Raw genomic sequence first — 18,073 nt, 5'->3', positions numbered from 1 at the left:
TACCCTACACAGTGTTAGAAGGGATGTCGCCTAAGCAAAACTCAAACTGGCCGTATACTCATGATGGAGAAGCTTGCGGCCAGGCAGTGGACTGTCCAAGTAATGTGATCTGTTAAAGGTAGCAAGCATGCACCAAGAGGGGATCCTCAAGAACATCCAAGACAGACAAAAAAGACCCGCCCTATAGCCAGGCTTTTGTGGGTTGCGGGGCAATAAGGCGAGGGGAACATGGCGTCAGAGCATTGATTGGCTACTACGTTTGAAGGGGCCCAGCAGATCCAACAAATGGACTACAGTGAAAAAGGTGACTCAGAAGCTGGTAGTCCGACACCATTTCTGGTGGAAGTAGCAAGGCACTCACAGGTGGATAGCAGGGACCGGGCATCAGTGACCGGTCAAAGGTTCAGCAAGCAGGTTAGGCTGAGTAAGTTGGCTCTTCTTGAAGGATTGCAGTGTCTATTAATAGGCACCTTACACTCTTTACCTCCAACAAGTTGTGACACCAGGCTATGTTCGCCAGGGATCAAGTGACAAGAAATGTGAACTTGTCTGATCAATGGGGCAAAATAATGCACCCCAGAAGTAGACCACAAGGTGCAATTGGCAACCAGTTGGGGACAGGTGAACTTTAGTGGTCTGAATTCACCCCCTGCTCCCATGGAATGGAGCTCTGTTGGGGGGGTGAGGCAGCCGGCGCGCAGTAGGTCATCGGCGTGATGCGTACATTTATTGAGAAGAGAGATGTCTTTACTAGACATGAGTGCTACATGCCAAATTCGCAAGGTGTTTCAGGACAATGGGGTACAGCTGTCCAGTATATGCAGAGATCTGTTTCTTATTGGATAGGGGGGAGGCCCTAGAAACAGCATGTAAGAAATAGTAAGGAGGAATGCCGGCCTTGGTGGGGGCCCTGGCTGCGACGGTCGCCACACCCAGGGCTGTGGCGGAGTTACAGGGCGATCCAGAGGCGGAAAGGTACTCAGGGGTACCCTCTTCAGGAGCACAAAGGGTGCTGAGGCCTAATATCCCCAGGAAGTCTGTGCGGTGGACCCTGGGATGTGATGGCGCCCCGTTATCCTACGGGCGGTTGGAACCTGTACAACCGGGGGTCGCATGAACACTCCGCCCCTCATAGGGGGGGCGTGAGCAAGAGGGTGGACCGATGGTTCACCGGAAGTGGGAGTGGCTATCCCCTCACATCAACCGCTAAGCACCGATTGGCTAAGTTTTGGCCATCAGGTGGTAGGCCGCGAGGGGCGGCTTGCCTTTGGATCGCCTGTAAGATAACCCACCTTGTTGGCATATTGGTATGCTAATAAACCTGCAGCAAGTTTATCCACCAAAAAAGTTATCTTGTCTGCTTATTTATGCTATATGTATGTTGCTGCGGCAGGGCTGGTCAGTGGGGCCGATATTGGCACTATGCGGGCTGACCGACTCGTCCCTGCAGGGGATCCTCATAAGAGGGTGGCCCCCTTAGTGCCACAGGGTGGCACACAGAGCAGCCTAGTGTTCCCAGACCCCGGTAGGGTCCCGCTCGTCACTTCCGGACGGGGTGGGGGGCGGGGAGAAGTATACATTTCTCCCATGCCCACCTGCCGGCCTCTTTATCCCCTCACCCTGACGCCGTTTCCTTCCCTACCACTTACCCGGCATTTTCAGGGTGGGGGGAAATATGCTCTAATCTTTTTATTTGTGTTGCAGGCGGAGTTACAGGGCGAACCAGAGGCGGAAAGGTACTCAGGGGAACCCTCTTCAGGAGCACAAAGGGTGCTGAGGCCTAATATCCCAGGATGTCTGTGCGGTGGACCCTGGGGTGTGACGGCGCTCCGCTATCCTATGGGCGGTTGGAAACCTGTACAACCGGGGGTCGCTTGAACGCTTCGCCCCTCGTAGGGGGGGCGTGAGCAAGAGGGCGGACCGATTGTTCACTGGAAGTGGGGGCTGGCTATCCCCTCACATCAACCGCTAAGCACCATTTGACTAAGGCCACGATGCAAGTTTGGCCCATCAGGTGGTAGGCCGCGAAGGGTGGCTTGCCTTTGGATCGCCTGTAAGATAACCCACCTTGTTGGCATACTGGTATGCTAATAAACCTGCAGCAAGTTTATCCACCAAAAAAGTTGTCTTGTCTGCTTATTTATGCTATGTGTATGTTGCTGCGAGAGGGCTGGTCAGTGGGCCCGATATTGGCACTATGTGTCTACCAGAGAGAGCTTCGCAGAGACAGAGCGTCGCATGGACGTTAACAATAGCGAGAAAGAGGGCCGGGTGAGAGCAGGGGGGGCGCAGCCCAAGAAAGGTTGGGGTAGACAGCAGGCTGCAGGTAGGGAGGGAGAGTACAGAAACTAAGAAAGTACGAAATGGTGGAGTTAATAGGGGGAAGAGAAACAAGAAGGCCGTTGGGAGCAAATAATTAGATGCATAGTTTGTGTCTATTTTGGATAATTCACACGTTCTATGCCCTGTTACCCCTCCTGGCAGAATGGGTTCAAACACAAATTGGCAATGAGCACATTGGTTCAAATGGAGAGGGCAGCAAAAGGCAACCGTGCAACCGAAAGAGTAAGCAAGGGTAAAAGCAAGAGACAATCTTGAGACTGTGTTAAATTAATTAGGTAGAAAATGGACAGTTTGAAATGGTAAGGATATTCTTAATTTAGGTTATGTGCACTCATTGCCTGTCCATTTGTAGCTTGCTGGAGATCTGCCTTCAATATTACAGGCTCACTTTCACCGGGACACCCATCCACGGGGTCCGGCAGAGGAGACCGCTAGGTGCCGAGCGGGTGTTTGGCGTTGCGGGCGTAAGGCCTGTTTGTTTGTTGGCGAGCACAATCTGCGCAGAGCTAAGTAACTTGTTTTTTGTTGCTCCTCGTACTAAGCAGGTCTCTGTCTATTACAATCCTATTTAGGGTGTGCCATTGTCGCCACCACCCCCCTCCCGAGACCCATGAAGTGTGGATCTTTTAACTAACAAGTGAGAATTCCGCAGTGTTTTTATATTTTGTGTTTTCATATTTTGTGTTATATACTTATTATCAACATAATCCATTTGGGTTTCATCTCCACTTCAGCCCCCCATTTGGGCACATTGATCCCATTATCACGAGTGATATAAAAGCATATATTATTCGTACTAGCGAGCAACTGTCCTCCTTTTCTTGTCTATTGCATGTCCGGTCACGGCCTGATTCACTTTTCTAGGCATAAAATATGACTACTTTCCACAGGCATGCTTCCGAACAGCCAAAGCACAGAACTTCGAGATCAGTGTATGCAAAATACGTTCCAGTTTAATTACTAAAACCATTTCTGTTGTCTTTTATGTGTGTTTGTCATTTCTTTACAGACCACAGGTTTCGCATAATTTTTGCGAACCACCACTTTTTGGTTTGTTTTTTTGCACTACCTTTTACACTTTACTTTTAACTTTCACGTCCTCTGGCAAGGGTGGGCCTTAGCGCGTCCACACCACCGAGGTACACGATTACATGGTCCTGACGAAAGCCCCGTAATACCATTACACATAAGGGCAGAAACATGTTGACCCCACTCTAAAGGGGAAAACACCCAACACAATAGTTGGTAAATTTCCCGACACATTGATTTTATCCTATGCCCAGCTTACCATTGAATAACGTTTTTTACATGGTATAGTCTGTTGGCATTTTTAAATTCACTAATTTTTGCACATTACTGTCACACAACCAGCTCCGCAGTAACCTGGCGTTGCAGCACACCAGGGAGGCATTCGGCATCTCCTGGTGGGCCCGATGATGAAGCATGTCACCACCCAGGGTGGTGAGTGAGGGCTTCCTAAAAAATCCCTAAGTGACTCTTTCTTAGGTCGATTCCTTTCCTCTCTCGATATCCTGTGCTGGACACTTGTTTTCCCTGTGCAGACACTCTTTTGTTGTTTATGAATAGAACCTGGGGGACTGAGAGTGTCTCTTCCCTCCCTCTCTTTTTGCTGGTATTTTTCAATATTACAGAGTCACCACTGAAGCGTTGCTTAATATGTCTTACGTGTTTGCAATATGAATCATCCAGCTTAGAAATGACACCTCAACCTGGAAGCGATGTCACAAACTGTTTCCGGGGATGTTTCATCACCTCCTGTTTGAAAGAACATTTGCTCAAAAAAGTACCGTGATACCTAACACTCACTGCTGTATGCGAAACTTATTAAATCTGGTGCTATGGTTTGCCATTTTTTTAGCAAATGCACACTATACTGACACCATTTACTTCAAAGATTACTGTGGCAATAATTAAGCGATATCTATAATTAACATGCTAACCCTCCATGGTTAGGAGGGGTACCACCGGTTATGCCTTTTCAGTCTTTGGCATGTATATGCCTCAAATGAACAGGGATTGACAGGCTAAACTCATCACATCTCATATTTGCGAGATGTGATGACAAAATAAAAAAACAAGTGAGCATTGTGAAAGGGAACTAGAGGGGCGACATGGACGGGAAACCAACAACTACTAACGAGACACTGCTACCAGTGTGACAATTCAGCCTATTCCAGGCCCCAAATCCATAAAAATTGCTTGGGCAGCAGGTATTAGTTGTTTTTAATACATACTGAATAAATAAACAATTGCTGTTCTACTCATCACTAAATTATAGAAACAGCACCACCATGTGGCAGCTGTCATAAATTTCAGTGTCGACAATTAGGTGCTGGTGCTGAGCACCAGAATTCACTGGCTCAAATTAAGCACTGCACCCCCTGTGCAAACCAGATACCACACCTTCTGAGTTGTCAGTATTTGATCAATGGTTTGCAGCTGCAATTGCAGTAACACACTATTAATACTTTCCACTCCAACTCATAATGGGAGGGGTACACCCCTTTCACATTCCTCCTATTTGCAATTCAGTCATGGTAGCTAGAGACTTTTTACGAGTCAGACCTCGAATTCTTAAAAGGGCTTTTGGACAGAAAGAAAAGGCATTTCGTGAACCAAACTCTGCTTTTACAAACTACAGGATCTGTGATTGGACAAGGGCTCTGTACACAAGGCTGTTTGTTGTATCTGACTTTAGAGCACATTCGGCTGTCTGAAAATGAAAAAAATATTTGGTCCTGGTGATACTGTGTTAATATTCCAAAAGGAACAGAAAGAATCGTTATATGTAGTAAACAATTAGTTATTTTTAAACACTAGTTCAGCCTTTTCAAGGAGTCTGACTCCGCACAAAAATAAAGCACTCCTGAGGAATTTAATGAGCGAAGTAAATGTAATTATGGCAACAATTTAAAATTCTACAAATCTATTTTAAGTGGTAGACAGTTTTGATTTACATAGTCATAACATGAATATTTACTACAAGTTTGCCAAACCCAGATGTAGGGTGCAGGTTCACCCTTTTCGGGGCTTATTTTATAAAATATAAGTGCCAGGGCCCAAGGTCTTCGACTGTAGCTGGCAATGGCCACAGCTCCTGCTGCTTCTTTTGACTGCAAGTGCCAGCATTACTAACTAATCATCACACTTGAACAAGTGTGAAATTGTGGCCAATTTCAGGTCACCCCAAGTATTAGGGAAGGCCTAGTAAGTGTTAATTATATATATATTTTTTCGCTTTGTTAAATTGTTTAACAGTAGAGCTATGTGCACTGCTCAAAAACAGGCAGAGAGACCACCTTGTGGTGTACTCTCATTATTAAGTGCCTGTGTTTAAAAATAAGTGCCAGTCCCAAGCAAAAGCAAACACAGACACAAATTAAGCACTCAGGGCCTCATTCATGAGGCACCTTGATCTGCTGGAATGTCACTTTTTGTGGCGTTCTGTGTGACAGGAGCCTGCTCTATATTTGCGAGTCAGCTCTAAGCCACTTTTTTTGCCTTAATGCTGCCTCGTAAATATTGTTTCCTTTAAAGCACGTTCCCAGCAACATCCATGGCTTTTTAACACTGCACCAGATTTACGAGAAATCGTAAATCTGAGGTAGTGCCAAAAACGTAAGCCTCCCCATGTGAGGCGTAAGGGTGGCCCAACCAAGAGAAATATCTTTATTTCTCCTTGTTTTTCCTTTTTCTATGTGTGCTGTATTCTGCAGCACACATAGAAAGAGGAAAGAGCCTCTTGTGATTATTTTAAAATAATCATCCTTGCAAAGGCAGGCATGCTTGCACCATGGTGCAAAGATGTCTGCGTTGGCACACGGCAGCCCATTGTGCACCGGTGCAAGGAAAAAGGACAGGAATGCACCGTATCCGATAGATATGGCGCATTCCTGCCCTTTTCTTTTTCCATAGGGCAGGGCAGCAGGAAGGCGTGCGGCGCTGCCCTAAGGCAAAACCTCATAAATGAGGCCCTGACTTTCGTGTGCCTTTGTACTGGTTTTAACTGTTTTTCTGGACAAAGTGTCCTCCTTTGTACATGATCATTTACCGTTTAATGATGCCACCTGTAGACTCCACTTGGGGATGCAACATGGTTAAATGCAGGGCAGAGACTCCACCCGACCTCCTTCTATAAAAAAATAAGACAGAAACACAAAAAAAAACTTGAGACGCACAACCGCCCTCATGTAACGTTAGCAGGGCGTGTTATCGATTGACCATCCTAACAGCAGCACCTGCAACAGAGCAAAAGCAAGATATTCCGGGCAGCCGAAAAAGGCTAAATAAAAGGAGCAAATGTGAGCCACCAGGTGCGCCAGAAAGTTAAAAAAAAATAAGGCAAAGCTATCATGAAGAGATGAAGAAAGAATATTCAGAAACGTAGTAACCCTTCAGAGGAGGCCAAAGCAGTAGCACCACATGCTACATCCTACAGCCAGGTGCGAGGTACTGCAGTACCAGTGTTCATGAAAGATGAGTTTCACATGTAAGGAAATAAAGTATGGACCATACAAAGCACAGTAAACCATACACAAGACAACTTAGGAGCGCATCTATTGCAGATTCAACATGGGACAATGGAGGGTGTTTAAGATCACAGCTTCGCATTTCAAAATGCATCATACCACTCACTCTGGTAGAATGGCATTAGAGGTCCTGGTCAAATCAAGAAGCGTGTACGTGCAGATCATGAGACCAGCAGACATGGGTAACTACTCTAGTCACAGCTGGAAAGGAGGTTAAGTGAGATAAAGCACAGGCAGCGTGCGTAAAGAGCTGTTCTGAGTAGTGTTGTCACTGTGATTTATGGCCCAGATATATGTTGCTTGTAAGGTACTGTAGCATTCTAACCCTTGCCAGGCTGCTCCACTTGTTCCTGATTGGTGCTAACTGGACCATTGGGTGCCCCCTGGACTCAGATATGTTGATACATAAATATGGACCCCTAGAATGTGTGTCTCTCTTGGGTGTCTACCATAATGCACCATTCAGTTTTCTGGTGCAAGCTGACTGGGAATAGTTGTGTGAGTGCACTAATCCCGGGACATATGGCTTGGGTGAGGACTATTGGGGCTCGGGTGCTGTGGAGAATACGGGGCATATTTACAAGCCCCCATTGCCACCACAACATCACCTTTAGTGATGACGTGGTGGCGATAGGACCTTCGCCTTATTTACAAGGCAGTGTTAAACCACTTAACGTGGCATAACGCTGCCTTGTAAATAAGGCCATCTTTCACGCTGTACTTAGCATGAAAAGAGAGCGCAATGCTTTCCACCGGAACACCCATTGATCTTGATGCTGCTCCCTAAATAGAGCAGCGTAAATAGACGACAGCTTCAAAATTAAGACCAGGAAAAACCTGGTCTTAAACAGGCGAAACTGCCTTGTGCAGCACATATAGAAACAGCAACAATGATTGTTCATGTGCAGGAAGGTTCCCCTTTTTTTTTAAATGATTGTTTATGTGCAGGAATGGGGACCTTCCCGCACATAAACAATCATTTAAAAAAAATGCCATTTGCAATATCAATTTGGGCTGCATTAAGCAGCACACATAGAAGTTACGAAACAGCATGTAAAGATTGTTTATGAGCAAGAAGGGGGCCCCTCCTACACAGAAACAATCTATCCCTCAACCCAGACACTCTTGCACTATTGTGCACATGTGCCTGCTTTGGGGCTATGCAGCTAAAGTTAGCGCCAGTGCAGGGGGAAACACAGGGCTGCCCCATATTTTAGTAAATATTGTGCAGCCTTGCGTTTCTAAAGTGACGAAGCATGTTGTTATCCTTCTTGGCTTAACACGCTTTGCCACTTTATTGTAAATATGCCCCAAATTGTGTTAGGGTCTGCGGCAAGAGAACAAAGCCTTGATATGAGGTGTGTCGAGTTGGAGAGCCCTGGCAACTACTTGATCTGGAGGGGTCAATGACATACCTAATCTTTTTGGAATGCAAAATCTCCGAGAGAACATTGAATTGAACATGTTTTATTGACACGTCAAAAAGTGTTTGCTTTCCAAATCTACGGCCACCTCCTAGGGTAAGCAATGACCTAGTTACCATTGGAGAGTCAAGAGACAGGTTAGTAGTTGCGCTTTACCAACCCCTGATTGATTGATTGCAGGGGAGTTATCCCAAACAAGTTTCCACCGGAGAAAATGACTCGCACTTCCCCACTCTCCTTCCCAGAAGTAGGTCATCGATGCTGTGTTAGCTGTACTGTTAGCTGCTCTGTATCTCCCTTTCTCTGCCCTCCCATCAGATAGAAATTTCTCTACTTTCTCCTTCCAAGACATCTGGGTCTTTTTTTTATGTCTATGAGGAAATCAAACTTCTTGCTGTTTCCACTTCCTACTCTTATGATGTAGGCGAGGCTCTGCTTGCGGCTATGCTCTGTCACTTCTTTAACTTGGTGGTCACAATCACGTCTATTACTTTTGCCACATAAATTTACCGGCTTATTTACAAGCCCCTTGTGCCGCTGGCGCTTCCCTTTTAAGATGGGAAAAAGTGACATACTGGCGCGCAAGGGCTTGTAAATAAGCCCTTTAGTTTATCTGGCCTGTCGCCTATTGTATCACAGGGTTAAAAAATAAATTTGCGACCTCTTTCTTCCTTCCAAACCTATATATAATTGCGTAATGCATGTTCCCTATGTTAGAGAGTGGGTGTATCTCCTGCCTTCAAATGCCAGCGGAGTCCGTTCAGGACACCCACTCACCCCCTACCTCCACTTACCTAGGATTTCCCAAGAACCAGGAGGAGCATATTTTGCACAATATCGCAGAGTAACTGTATTTGTTGATAGCTAAGCCAACCAATCATAAGACAAAGCAGGTAATGTAAATGTAACATGCATGTATATTGACTTTTAACTAAGTGTGAAAAACACAGTTCACTGTAGAGTGTGAGGTTTAAAGCCCAACGACTTACACTGTGAACAAATGAATGAAATAGGATAAAAAAGAAACTATAATCACAATAATACTAATATTAATGATAATAATAAGAATAATACAAAATCTCTTTTTATGAAGCACTTCGGTCTGGATCTCTCTATTGTTTAAGCACTGTCTAAACAGATATTACCCACTCAATGATTTTCAATTTGTTGTATTTGCAATGATGAAGAGCTGAGACAACACCACTGACATTATAACGTTTGACTTCAGGTTTCACACATCCCCTGCTGCAAGCACTTTACTCACTCAGCTATGTTACCAACCTCTAGTTTCCGTGGAAGGCACAGTCTATTATTTGGATATTGTTGTTTTTGCTAGGTGTATAGCAACACATATTAAGTAAGAGGGATGTATCTTTCAGAAAATGAAGCACCAGAAGGGCTGGTGAGTGCAATCTATTCTAAAGATAATTGAGTAACAAATATTTAGGGTGGCATCGAGAATTATTCATTGGTCCACTGTTTATAATTACATTGTTTATGAAATGGAAGATTAAATCAGCACAGGTGCAGATAAGAAGATAATTTTTATTTATTTTTTTAATTTAAAAAAGGCTTTTATTGGCATCAGCACGAATACACAGAAACATACAAAAATATATATATATACAGGTGGAGCGTACATTAGCGGTTTTTTATATCTACAGTCCATTTGTGGATGCGCGCTTTTTTCGTTTGTTTTCCCTCAGTTACGAGGAGGGAGAGAAGAGGGAGAGAAAGAGGGAAGGAGAGAGGGGGAGGGGGGGGGGGGGAGGGGGATCATTGTCCTTTACTGGGCTTTCCTCAGGTGGTCGTCGAGTGGGCCCCACATGTGTAGTTTGGCGTTATGTTCTTTCGAGAAGTTGCCTGTGATGTTGTCTGCCCCTCTCAGGAAGGTGACCCAATTAATCCATGTTTTGAAGTTTGCTTTGGCTGTGTTCTTCCAGTTAGTCAGGATTATTTTAAGGGCTGCTGTGAGGAGTAGGTCCAGTAGTTCTCTCTCTTCTCTACTTTTTAGGTTCGCGGTCAGGTGTTCTGTCGCCAGGCTTACGAAGCTGATTGTTAGGTCGGCTTTGAGCATATCATTTATAAAGGTGTTTATCTGTGTCCAGAACCTCTTGACTTTCACACATGTGAAGATGAGGTGTTCGAGGGTGCCCTCTTCTTTCTGGCAGTTCCAACAGTTGCCCGATTCGGCGATGCCGACCTTGTGGAGCTTGGATGGTGTCCAGTAGGCCCTGTGGAGTAGCCAATACTTTGTTTGCGCTAGTTGTGGGGTGATTTTGTTCGTTGTCGCCGAGCTCCACATTTTTGCCCGTTCTATTTCATTTAGTTGCCTGCCCAGGGTCGTCTCCCATGCGTTGGTGGCTTTCTTGTTCTGCGCCAGTGTGGAGGGGCTCAGGAGCTTGTAGATCTTTGCAGTTTGGTGACCTGCTGAGTTGAGGACTTGCAGGTACTTGATGATGCTTGGCTCCCCTTTGTGTAAGTTCGCTTTCGTTATGGCTGTCTTGATCTTGAGGAAGTTGTAGAGCTCTTGGTTTGGGAGGTCGTGTAGCTGCTGTAGGTTCTGGAACGTCAGCGGTCCTTGCTTTGTTTCCGTCTGGTTGGGGAGGCTGATACCTTTCTCGATCCATGTGTCGTTTTGCATTGTCGCTCCATGATAAGTTATTTTTGTGTTGAACCAGATAGACTCCCATGCTGTGCCTCTCAGCTTCTGCGCCATGCGTCTGTCTATTTTCATCAGCGCTTCCCTCGTGTGCTTCAGTATGGCGTTTGTCTTTTGGGGGTGTCTGTTTGCTGTTAGAAGGGCTATTGGCTTATTGAAAAATATGGGGCATCCCGATGACTGCTTTCCACGGCAAACTAATGCAAAGTTTCAATTCTGTAAAAAGGTGGAATGAGGATTATATCTGGTGGCCTAAACATGAATGTACAATGTTCAACATCTACATGACACCACTCGCAGACATCGTCAGATTGAAAGACATGAACAACATCTCCTATGCCGACGATACACAACTCATCCTCTCGCTTTCAGCTGACCTCCCCTCGACGAAGACCAACTGCCACACTGTATGAAGAACATTGTTGGATGGATGAAACACAACTGCCTGAAACTCAACATGGACAAAACGGAAGTTCTGATCTTTGGGACACCCACCGCCCTCTGGAAGGACTCCTGGTGGAGCTCGGAACGACACCCACAATGAAAGCCCACACCCACAAACTCGGTTTCACCCTGGACAGCAAACTCTTGGTGAAAAGTAAGGTCAACACTATTTTCTCAGCCTGCTTCCAAACGATCCGCATTCTCCGTAAAGTCTTAAGATGGCTCCCCATCAGCACACAGAAAACTGTGACACAGGCCCTCATCACCAGTCGACTAGACTACGGAAACACACTCTATGCAGGCACCACCACTGAACTAGTGCAAGGATTACAGACAATCCAGAACGCGTATTCAGACTGATCCTCAACCTGCCCAAGAGGACACACATCACCCAGCAACTGAAGGATTTCCACTGGCTCCCCGACCAAAAGAGATGCAATTTCAAGGTTGTAACCCTCGCCCAAAAGAGCTTACACAACCCAGGACCATCCTACATGAACCACCGCCTGGTCCTCCAGGGCAGGAGAAATAACTGCTAGTTAAGGTGAGGGAATAATTACCATGTATTGGTTTCACCAAGGTGCACATCACCATGTGGCAACTTTCTACTAATGACAGTTTCTCCAGGCCACATCTCCAAATACACTTGGAAATCTGCTGGCAGTACAGGGCCAGCCAAACAGAAATAGTGCAGGATGTAAGTCACAAAACGCATTAAAAAGAAGCAGAAGGTTCGAAATTGTTCTATATTTCAGTATTAGAAATATGTGTGTAGATATGAGCAAGACATTCCATTTCCTGCAAGGGATAAGGTCAAGGAAAAAGGTCAGTAAGCATCTCGAATAAGAGTGTGCCTCGACTAGAAATCGCAATGTAAGAGTCTTGTGCACATAAAGTGTAGAGTATGGGTGGATTACATTCTGACAGAGGTTAGTGAGATGAAAACAGAAAATGAATCCAAAACCACAGAGGCAGAGAGAAGTGTGCAATAGTTTCATCAGAGGGTGGTACGAGCAGAAAAGCAGAAATCGTGAGGCTAGAGTGTTTGTGAGAAATGTAGATTGTGGAATGGGAAGAGTGGGCGGGCCTGACAAATTCTATCTGTTGGCAAATTGCATATTTCTTCTTTCTGTATATTAATGTTTAATTTCCATATTATCTGAAATAATGAAGGGCATATTTACAATAAACTGGCGTAGTGTGTCATTAAGCCAAGAAGGCTAACAACATGCTTCATCACCTTAGAAATGCAGGGCTGTACCATATTTACTAGAATATGGTGTAGCCCTATGTTCCCCCTACACTATTGTTAACTTTAGCTACCATAGTGCAAGGTGGCCTGTTTTGAGGGGAAAATTGTTTATGTGCTGGAAGGTCCACATTCCTACAGATAATCAATTTTTAAATGGCATTTTGTATCTTCTATGTGTGCTGCTTAGTGCCAGACACACAGAATTTGCGAAACAGCATTTTAAAAAAATGATTGTTTATTTGTAGGAAGGTGGACAAGGACGCACACATGGAAACAGCAAAAAAAGGGGAGAAATAAAGCATTTCTCCTTGTTTTGCCTGTTTAAGACCAGGTTATCCCTGGTCAATATTTTGGTGCTGCTTCCTATTTACGCTGCCCCTTTAAAAAGTGGATGTTGAGGTGGAACACCCAAGGCAACACCTATTACCCCCCCTTTGTACTTTAAATACAGCTCAAAATGGTATCTTATTTACAAGGCAGGGTTAAGCCACATTAAGTGGCTTAGCTCTGCCTTGTAAGTAAGGTGAGGTCCCTATTGCCATCACAACATCCCTGAAAGTGACGTTGTGGTGGTGAAAGGGGTTTGTAAATATGCCACTGAGTTTTGTTTATCCATTAAGAGAACACATATTGCTGAAGATCTTTGAGAATGTGAAGCAAGGACATGAAAGTGACAGGCACAGTGGGTGTGTTAACCTGCCTGAGCTGGATGAGATCAGAAGGGCTGGCACTAATAGCTTAATTTCTCAAATGCTGCACTCAGGTGTTAACCAAGATTGCCCCTTGAGCTGATTGTGCTTCGGGCTGTGGTGTGAGAAATTAACATATTAACGCCATGATCCAGACCTGGTGGCTTAGTTATGTTATGTTATATAGGTTTTTAAAGCGCACTGTTACCCAAGGGTGTCCTGGCGCTGAGCACTGTCTACCTGGTACCCTCCACCCTGAGCCCAGACTGAGACTAAGCTGAAAACAACCAGGTCTTCAGACCTTTCCTAAACAAAAGGAATTCCATAGCAGTCCTTAGGTATAAGGGAAGGTTATTCCTGGCATTGGGCATTGGTGGCTCTAAGGACAAAGCTCTTTCCACCCGAGGTAGCCTTTTTCGCTCTAGGAACGACCACCCGCTCTGCTTCCATTGAGCGCAGCCTTCTCCCGGGGACATACCATTGAAAGCGCTTTTTTAGGTCTTCAGGGCCAGTCCCCATCAGGGACTTAAAGACCGTACAGAGAGCCTTGAATTGAGCTTGTTGTTTAATTGGGAGCCAGTGAAGATACCGTAGGCCATTTCTGCCCAACATAAACCTCGGAGTGCCCGTAAGCAGCCTGGCTGCCACATTCTGCACCATCTGTAATCTGTTTCTTATTAATAGTCAGATACAAGCCTTTACAGTAGTCCAGACGGGACAGAATGAGGGCTGAGACAACTGTTCTGAAACTTTCTTCCGTGAGGAAGAGTTTTATTTTCCTCAGGGTTCTCAGGATAAAAACGCTTGTTGACACCACCCCGCTGACCTGGTCCCCAAATGTGAGGGTGTTATTCACGATCACCCCCAAGTTCTTAACTTTACTCGCAGGGGTGGGGCATCTTACTGGGCCACCATGCTGGAGTCCAGAGGTTGGGGTTATTCCCAAAATTAATCCCCTCTGTTTTGCCTGCATTCAACTTCAGGCAGTTAGCAGACATCCAGCCAGTTATTGCTAACATGCAGTCATGGCAGCTGGGGGCCTTTTCGACTTCTCTGCAGGGATAGCACAATTTGAGTATCGTCTGCGTAAGAAGTTAATAGTAGCCCAAAAGATCTTATAAGGGCAACCAGTGAACGTATGCCTTAGTGGACTGATGCGTCCACTGGAGGGGCCTGTGTGACCTCATGATCACAGGTTCATATCCCAGTAGGTACACTCAGCTTTTCCTCTTTCTGAGGTCGATAAAATGAGTACCATTGAGCTGGGTAATAATAAATGTCTGTTATTCACTGCCAAGATACCCGTTGTAGTGAATGTGAGCTTTACAAATACATGGTATGTTATGCTATGAGCAGAGGACAATAACAAGTTTTTATAATAAATATAAATGATAATAAATATGATTGCAAGACAAAACTGGGCATCAATTGCAATGGAATATTTATGGCACGATTTAGAGTTTCGTGGACAGGCTACTCTGCCTCAAATGGGATGGAGTACCCCGTCCATCAAACCCTTGGTCCACCAGCTTTATTATGATGTGAGCGGACTATAGGGTTTCCGACGATGGTGCCCCTGCTGGCTCCGCTGTCAGAAACCTACACCATAGACTAACAGAGTATGGGCTGTAGTGTAAGAAGATTGGAACACCTGTCAGATATTATTTTTTTCTGGTCGAGAACACCAGGCAATGCCTTGTGGTCCTGATAATATATTTGTGTATTGTTTTCAGCAATGTAAAATCACATCTTCTCCTCTACCTCCCTCCCACCCACCTCATCTGTAGAGGAGCACAATGTTAGCGATTATAGTGTAGTGTGTGAAAAGAACAGTAGCAGCACATAGTGTTTATATGGTTCATCAGCATCAGTATTCAAGCATCAATCACCTTGACCCTTCAAGCCCCACTTTCTTCACACTATCCCTCCATGGGTTCTGTTTCGTGCCCTGCCATCACATACTTGCCAACAAAAACAAAGATGTCATCGTGTGAGGACAGGGCTGGGCAATAGTGGGTCGGGTCCTTGTGCCAAGAAGCAACTGAGAGGCACATTTCCCCCACCCAACCTCAAGCCACTTCCTCCAAAAGGAAGACAAAAAGGTTTCTGAGGCAAGTGCCGATGTCCTGGGGCATTTTTACACCCCTTAATGGATGTCAGCACTTCAAAGTCCCCCAAAACAAGCTGAAAATCCAGTTAACAGTGTTTTCCGACTTGTACCCTGCCACTGTGTGGTATGGGGTCCTCACCGTGTGACCGTGTGAAGGAAGCCGATATCGTGTGTCACACTGCGGCACCATGTGAGCTTGCAGGTCAGCGTCAGGTCCTCCATCACATGCTGTAATCGAATCTCTAGCATGTCTCATTCGACCCGGTCTCCCTGGCCTGTCCCTTCATATACCAATCTGTGTCACACTCCACATTGGGCACGTGCCAAGTGCACAAATGAATTCAGCTATTGTTTTCGAGTAGGAAGCCTGGTAGACATCCACCTCACCGCAACCACCAATCCTAGTTCTAATACTTTCTCCAAGGGCCTCATTTATGAAATTTTGATGTAGTGCAGTGCCGCAAGGAATCTTGTAGCGCTGCCTACTTCAAAATAAAAGGGCAGGAATGCGCCATATCTATATGATATGGCGCATTCCTGTCCTTTTCGCCAGAGCCGGCACACAATGGGCTGCCGTGAGCCAACGCAGGCACCCTTGCACCATGATGCAAGGGTACCAGTGTTGTGGGGCTGATTGCTTTTGTGCAGGGAGGGAAATCTTCCTGCACAAAATCAATCAATTCAGGTGATTTCCTTTCTATGTGTACTGCAGAATGCAGCACAAATAGAACAAGCATTTACAATGCAATGGTCTCGGCATTATTAAAGGTAGAGCTATTGGCATTGCTCATGACATTTATGTTTTATTTATTTTTAAATCATAAATAAATGGCATTGTCATTTACATTGCCAATAGCGTAATCGTTAAATAAATGGCATTGTCATTTACAATGCCAATAGCTTAATCGCTTGCAAATGCATGACCTATTGCATTTACACCCACACAGAGACACACACACAGAGTCATTCACATAGAGCCACCTACACAGAGCCACCCTCACACAGACAGCCCAACAACTAAAGCAAAACAATAGAGTCAGGTGGGCACTAAAACACAGTATGCTACCACTAGAAGTTATTAACCGGTAATATAATATATTATACCTCCTTCGCCACCCCTGCCCATAAATATAATCTTTTTCGAGTCAGGGGCCCTGTGCTGTATGGTGCGTGAGGCCCGTTAATCTTTAATATAAGCATCTACGCCGTTTGACTTGCTGGACGAGCTACATATATTTATTCATTCAAGGTTGCACCCAATCTACAGCTGGGATGGGGGTCGATTCTTTGTGAACCTCGACCTCACTAAGGCACAGGTCATTGGGTCGCATTGGTACGCTTTACATGCATTGTACTGTTATCCGTGATGTGGGGACCATTGATTTTTAAAATTATTTTCAAACGCATAGTCAGTAGAACCCGAACATCCACTCATTATAAACTAGATGCGAATCCACCCACCCCCTGCCGAAACTATTCAGTGTTTGTTTGTTTTTAGTGTCAGAGGACATTGAATCACACCGAGCTTCAATTAGCATCTGGGATCCTTCCGTGTACTCTCTGCTTCAAATCAGTACCGCATTTCTGAGAAGAAGAACAGGGCAAAATCCCAGCGCGCTCTATAAAGTAACCGGGAATGTAATCCTTTTACAGAGGCGTGTTTGGTACCAGGGAGGTTCGTCTTAGAACTCCAGCTGTCCTGTTCGGAAGGCACCTCTCCCTCTACATGTGCCATGGGGTAAAGTGTGTGTGTGTGTGTGTGGGAGGTTTTCTTGAGTAGCCATAGGGTAGCAGCATGGGTTAAGCGCGTCTCTTACCTTGGGCACGTCCTAAACTCGCCCGGGTGCCTTCGCTCAATGCTGCTGCAGAGCACGGGGACAGCCTCGGTGTCTGTGGCTGACGCCATCTGGTTACTGTCGTTGCGGATCCCGGCACCACAGCAGACAGTGTGGTTTGCTCCGCAGTGGCTGGTGCTGCTGCTTCCCCAGTTGAACTTTGCCGCCTCGCCTGTCCAAGTGAGAGCGTCCCTCGATGTCCTGTATCTAAGACTACCTTTTGGCCTTTCCCGCTTCTTGCTGTGAACGCCGACTCTCATTGGCCTTTATAGCCCACGACCCCCCTCAGAGTGGCCAATCGCCGATCAGAATGGGACACTCCTCCAGCACCCCCGCCCTCTGCTGCAACCCCCTGCAAGCGAGCTGCTAGCAGTGCTAGGCGATTTCAACAGCAGCACGAGCTGCAGATCAACAGCAATACCAAAAGGGGGGTAGTGGCGCGAGCAGGGGGAGGGGGCGGCTCAGAGGTCTCAAAAGGAAGAGGAACTATTTATGGGTCATCTCTTCCTAAAGGGGGTGTGGGGAGGGGGGACAAAGGGCCTTCCCGAGTCACCCAGACCGGCTCAAACAGGCTGTGGAGCTCAGGGCGGACTTGGCAGAGAGTAGCTGAACATCCGAGGCATGACATTGCCTCCAGCCGGACCGGTACGGGGCAGCCTGCTGACATGGCACAAGACGGCCCCATCTCCCGTAAAATACATCACCCCGATAAACATGTTTTCCCGAAAGTGAACGTGACAATCAAACTGTGCCAAGGACCCCAT

Source organism: Lissotriton helveticus, chromosome 1_1 (genome assembly GCF_964261635.1).
Source record: "Lissotriton helveticus chromosome 1_1, aLisHel1.1, whole genome shotgun sequence".
In the NCBI taxonomy this organism is placed as follows: domain Eukaryota; kingdom Metazoa; phylum Chordata; class Amphibia; order Caudata; family Salamandridae; genus Lissotriton; species Lissotriton helveticus.
The sequence above is the reverse complement of the archived record's forward strand: the minus strand, read 5'-3'. Positions refer to the sequence as shown.